The sequence below is a fragment of the Odontesthes bonariensis genome, chromosome 7 (assembly GCF_027942865.1).
Source record: "Odontesthes bonariensis isolate fOdoBon6 chromosome 7, fOdoBon6.hap1, whole genome shotgun sequence".
In the NCBI taxonomy this organism is placed as follows: domain Eukaryota; kingdom Metazoa; phylum Chordata; class Actinopteri; order Atheriniformes; family Atherinopsidae; genus Odontesthes; species Odontesthes bonariensis.
Genome location: NC_134512.1, coordinates 11,737,168 through 11,743,167, shown reverse-complemented (window position 1 = coordinate 11,743,167; position 6,000 = coordinate 11,737,168). Strand labels below are relative to the sequence as shown.

The 6,000-nt window shown below is 40.6% G+C and overlaps 1 protein-coding gene across 2 annotated transcripts in view; it reads left to right on the top strand.

The window, feature by feature from the left end:
• Nucleotides 1–3,498: 3,498 nt before the first annotated feature.
• Nucleotides 3,499–6,000, top strand: part of dusp8a (dual specificity phosphatase 8a) — a 44,972-nt gene continuing 42,470 nt past the window's right edge. The window contains exon 1 of one of the 2 annotated variants that reach the window (XM_075469488.1): nucleotides 3,499–3,803. The gene's annotated coding sequence lies outside the window, so the exon portion shown is untranslated. Of the gene's footprint in view, nucleotides 3,804–3,962; nucleotides 4,064–6,000 lie in introns of those variants that run through there. The other variant, XM_075469489.1, reaches the window with a different exon arrangement.

The following is a 6,000-nucleotide window of genomic DNA, read 5'->3' as shown; positions in this document are numbered from 1 at the left end:
TCTGTATTCCTGTCTTTTTGAGCTCCACTTAGTTACTCAAAATGCACACTTTATCAGTCTTTAGGTTCCCATTTCACTTGCGTTAACCAAACAAGATGAGCTCATGTCAAAGGGCAGCTCACATCACGAGTTAAAAGAGAACCACACAGTGCAGTCATATCAAGCGGCCACTAGGTGCTGCTCAAATACTCCTCATTCAGATGTTTATTCAATGACACATTATTGATGGCAGAGCTACAGAGCAATTAGCCTGGCTCTCACGCAGACCCTTCGTGCTTCGTGCATCTTCGTTACACTTCGTGAGCTCGCACGAGAAACATCCATCTGCGTGAGAACCAGGTTACAGAGCAATAGCTTTCGATTAAACAAAGGAAATGATTATACTGATTTCAAACATCCACTTATAACGAATGTTTTATTCAGGGGTTCATGGGAATGTGCGACTGGATATACAGCTGTGTTCATTTCTAGATTTCATAAAATTTTTAGGCAAAATTAATATTTTTGTGTCTTAAAGCCCTTATATAGCATCACGTAAGATTAATTTCAGACATGTAGACACATCAAGTTTTTATGCTGTTGTTGAAGTTGAGTGAAACTTAGGCTTTTATCCTTCTTCTTAATAAAAGAGACATCGTAAAATCCCCAGAGCCTTTTACTTAGTCAAATTATTTCTGTGTCAGCACAAGCATTTCTCTTTAGGTTTCGGTTTTTGTAGCATTTTGCAGTTACATGTTTAAACAGTGCAAATATCTTTCAGATATTCTTTTTTTTTTAAGTCTGGTATATGGTACATGATAACAAATACAACTTAAAGCTGCAGTCGGCAGGTTTTCAAAATTGCGAGTCTAAAGTCGGAAAATTCGAACTGACACAACTTTCAGGTCCCTCCCCCAACCTCTAACAAGCTCCGAATCGCCCCCCAAACCCCTCCCCCTCTGTGAACGAGGTTGTGCACGTGAGTTCACACCAGTGTGAGCGCACACAAGCTGGGGCAGACTCACGCTCAGCAGCGTGTGCACAAGCTGTGATTGACAGGTAGGATTCCTCCACCCTAACTTGATTGGTTTAAAACAGCCGGGAGCGCTCGGTTTTTGCAAGCATGATTACAGGCTTCAGAGGGAGCTACAGATTTCGTTATTTTTTCTAAACAGCCTATTTAATATTCTACTTCCAGAATCCCATGACAGTTCAAGCTAATATGACTAAAAAAAAGTTGCCGACCGCAGCTTTAACGTGTCCCATGATCAGCACGTATGTGTAACATCTAAATCTATCCCTGCACTTGCAGGGTAACAGATACTATCAATGGTCGGTCACTTAAAACCATGTAACTTCATCAGAACATTCACTGAACAATATGTTACATTCAGTATGGGCAAGTCACTTCAGGTATGAGCTACTTTGTTTTGGGACATGTACTTCTATCACAAATGAAGTTGTTCTAAGCATGTGTTAAAAGTTACTATTTAAACACCAAAAAGCACATTTTGCCATGTTTTTAGACTTTTCCCTGGATTTTATGTCTTTTTTATATGTACGTAAATGCTGGATTTGCACATTATGAATCCTACAAAGAAACCAAAGGTTAAACATTAATGCAAACATCCACAAGGATGTGTAAAATGTCAATAAAAACACAATACAATGATCTGCAAAACTCATAAATCAATATTTTATTCACAACAGAAAACACATCAAATGTTGAAAGTGAAACATTTTGCTTTAATATTCTAGGAAAAATGTGAGCTCATCTTGTAAATGATGGCAGCAACACGTCAAAAAAAGTTGGGGCAGGGGTAATGAAAGGCTGGAGTAAGTGATACCATAAATGAACAGTTAGAGAGACATGCTGAAACTAATTAGGTTCATTGGAAACAGATCAGCAACATGACTGGATATAAAAAAAGAGCTTCTTAGACAGAAATGAATATGGGTAGAGGTTCAGCAATCATCAATAAACTATGTCTACAAATTGTAGAGCATTTTCAGTGCAATGTTCCTTACCATAAATATTCCATCATCTACAACACATAATATAATAAAAGGATTCAAAGAATCTGGAGACATCTCTGTGTGCAAGAGCAAAGCTGAAAATCAATATTGGATGCTTTTGATCTTTTGGCTCTCAGGCAGCAAAGCATTAAAAACATACACGATTCGGTCATGGAAATAACTGCATGGGCTCAGTTGCACTTCCAGAAATCGTTGTCTGTGAACATAGGTCACCGCGCCGTCCACAAATGCAGGTTAAACGCTATCATACAAAGAAGAAGCCATGTGATTCACAAACGCTCTCATCTTTTCCGAGCCAAAGCTCATTTCAAATGGACTGAGGCAACGTGGGAAACTGTTTTTTGAAGCCACGTCCTCTGGAGCAAAGAGGAGAGGGACAATCTAGTTTATTGTTCGCGCTCAGTTAAAAACCCTGCAGTTCTGATGGTAAAGAGATGAATTAGTGCCTATGGAACTGGCAACTCGCACATCTGTAAAGGCACCATTGATACTGAAAGGTATATCCAGGTTTTATCCAGATGACATAATTTTCAGGAAAGGCCTTGAATATTTCAGCTGAACACTGTTAAACCACATACTGCATCTATTACAACAGCATGGAGCTTCGTGTTAGAAGAGTCCAGGTGCTGGACTGACCTGCCTGCAGTCCAGATCTCTCACCAGTGGAAAATATTTGGCACATCATGAAACACAAAGTAAAACAAAGAAGATCCATTACTGTTGAGCAGCTTGAAGCCTATATCAGACAAGAATTGGGCAACATTCCTCTTCAAAAGGTCCAGCAACTGGTCTCCTCAGCTCTTTGATGTTTATAAACTGATGTTAAAAGAGGGAGGGATGCTAAACAGGGGTAAACATGGCCCAGTCCCAACTCTTTTGATCCGTGTGGCTGCCATCATATTCAAGATGAGCTCATCTTTTTCATAAAATAACAAAATGTAGCAGTTTCAACATTTGATTTTTTCTGTTTTTCTATTGTGAATTAAATATTGATTCATGAGATCTGCAAATAATTGCAGTCTGTTTTTAATAACATTTTCTTATATAGCATCCCAACCTATCGGCATAAATGGCATTGTAACAAAAGCTGAATCAACCCGTACTTCTGTTTCAAGTATTAAAATCATTATGTGCATTCATTCTTCTTTTTGTTGGTAATTCTATCATCAGTATCGTTATTATTTTTGTTGTTATTTCTTGTCTTGGGAGCGACTGGTAGCATTCAAATCAGAGTCCATGTTTACGCTCCTCTTGTGCGCGTCTCCTTTAAAAAAGCCGAAATGTCCCTTTAATCATGGATCATAAACTGACGTCATCCTATCGTTAAGCCGCCAGCGCTGATTGGCTAGCGGTGACGTCAACTAACAGTTTTTCTTTTTTTTGCCACTCCTCTCCCTCCTGAACCATGACCTCATCGCTTTAGTTCATGAAAGTGCTAAAGTGCACCTCCTGTACCTAACCACCCCCCTACCCTCTCCTCCTCCTCAACATACACATTCACACTAACCGTTTTAGCCCTTACCTAGCTTAGCTACGCTAATCTAACCTTCCCACGATCTTACGACGTCTCTTGGTCAGTTAAAGGGCTGGAGCAGCCGTTTGTAGCCCTTCAGCTGCGCATTCATGCCTCGTTTGTTCCTGGCGTTGTCAGCCTCTGTCAGCTGTGGGCAACTGTCCTCCCACAATACCGCCAGGTAAACACCAGCCAGCCCCATGAGGACACCGCCGCTGTCCCCTCACACATGGTGGCCAGTTGAATAACACACAGCGACCGCGTGGAGCCCGAGGTGAGTGCCTATATGTCTATATTCAATGTCTAATTTTTCTGTCAATGTGTTGCTTCAAATTAAGCTAGCATGCGTTAGCAGCGGATGCTCGTTATCTGTGCTCGTGCCCCCCGCTGCTGCAGTGAACCAGTCCGCGCACACCCCCCAACTCCCGGATGTGCGCGCCCGACTTATGATGGGAATTAAACCCGTCCTGGTTGAAGTTATCGGCACTTTTGTTGAGATGAATGTTCGCTAGCTTTCCGTGCTTTAATTTCAAGGTAGGTGAAATCATTTTTTTGCCACATATTTGCTGAATTTGCGCGCTGCCGCTTGTTGTCATCACAGCCCGTCAGGTTCCATGTAGTGGTTCATTTTCGCATGCGGACATATCCACGCGTCATAACAACAGAGGACAGGCTTCCCACTGACAGAACACCCGTGAGAGCTTTATTAAAAACTCTGTCGTTCAGCATTGATGGTAATTAAACCCAACTGTGTAGAGGTAGTGGTCGTGGTCCGCAGTATCCGCTCTTCTCTTATTTAGGTTGGTTTATTATAGAACGCTATGACCGCGCGCCCTCCATCATTGTTATTAAGGCTGTCACACAGTATACAGTGTCCCATCTGTGTCTTTGTGTGCCTCACCGCTCCATTGGTTGCAAAATCTGAAGCAACGGAATTTATGAGGAACACTTCTACTCATCATTTTCATGCACATTTCAAAACTGTGTATTTTGTGTCAGACTTTCTTGGCTTTTTGGTTGTTTTTTTTGGTTCTTTTCACCCGTATTTGTGTCATATTTGCGGCTTGTTGGAGTCCGAGGTAATCCCACTTTGTTATTTGACCCTGCAATTACAAGCTGCCACTGGGAGACTATTGATCAGAGGACACCAGAGGACTTTATATCTAAGTTTGTTGTTTGCAGTATCATGGTACTGATCTCCACTACCAGGGCCAACCAGGAATTGATTTTTCAAAATGATCACTGTAAGGGCACCATTCATGCTGCATGGGTTGCTACAAATGTAAACACCCCAGACCTGGGACACATTTTTAAATCATATTTATTGAAGAATGCATTCATAATTTGCATCCTGCCGCTCACAGCTTTTCAGAAGAGGATTTTTATACAATTTTTATGGTATGAAAGGAGGTTGTTTATAAGAAGCAAAGTCTTTTTTGTCAGGAAATAAATTTACTTACATCAAGTGTTATGATGATAAAATTCTTAAACATTATTAGGTCGCAGCTTCTCTTTCGTGAGGAATCCTTTGATTTGTATTTCATAGCTGTATAGTTATATTTGATGACTGCTTTTATTTGTATCAGCAGAACCAGACAACTAGTCATCTCCGTGTTGGTGGCCTGAATACGTGCACAGCGCTTTGTTGTGGTTGCTTTTTAAAGTGTAAATAATACACATGGTGAAAAGAGGGCATTTGTTAACACAAACACGTTTCGTTCATGAGAGAGCCTCATGGCTCAGAGTGAAGGGCATGAGATGGCCCGATGATGTCATTGTTTGCAGTCTCAACAAACAAGTCACGCCTGTCATTCTGTAACATTAAAGAGTCAGCTTTTTATCAGCCTACTCAAGGCTGTGGACACATGTGACGTTATGCAGGGAGTTAATGAATAACCTGGATGGTATTACATCACCACTGGTCGCCCTCCAGTTGCTCTCTTTGTGTTTGACTCTCAACGTGATGTCTTGTATGACAATATTGAGCTTTATTGAGCTGGTCCATTCTGCTTAGCAAGACTGGTTGTGTTTGAAGGGCATGTGAATATTCCTGCAATGATTATTCACTCTGTGGAAAACATATTTCCTAAACTCTATTTTATAATGTATTACAAATAAGGATTTCTGTTATCAGTTTTTAGTATTGGCCATAAAGATAACGGCAACAAAGTCGGTTCATGATTTGTGTGACCGTATTTTAATTCACTAGAAGGGGAAAATGTTGGAAGCTTTGCTGTTTCCTCATTGGTCTCCAGTCAGATAACATACTGTTGCGACATATCTTACTATACATACAGATCATTAAGTGGCAATTATATAGATTTTAAGCTATTCTGCTGATAAAATATTGACAGGGCCGTTCGATAAATTGCTTCAACGATGTGTGAATACTCCACAATCGCATCGCAAGACCTTTCATATCAAGTTAGACAAACCCAACACATCATGCTACAGTTTTATTGCTTAATTGT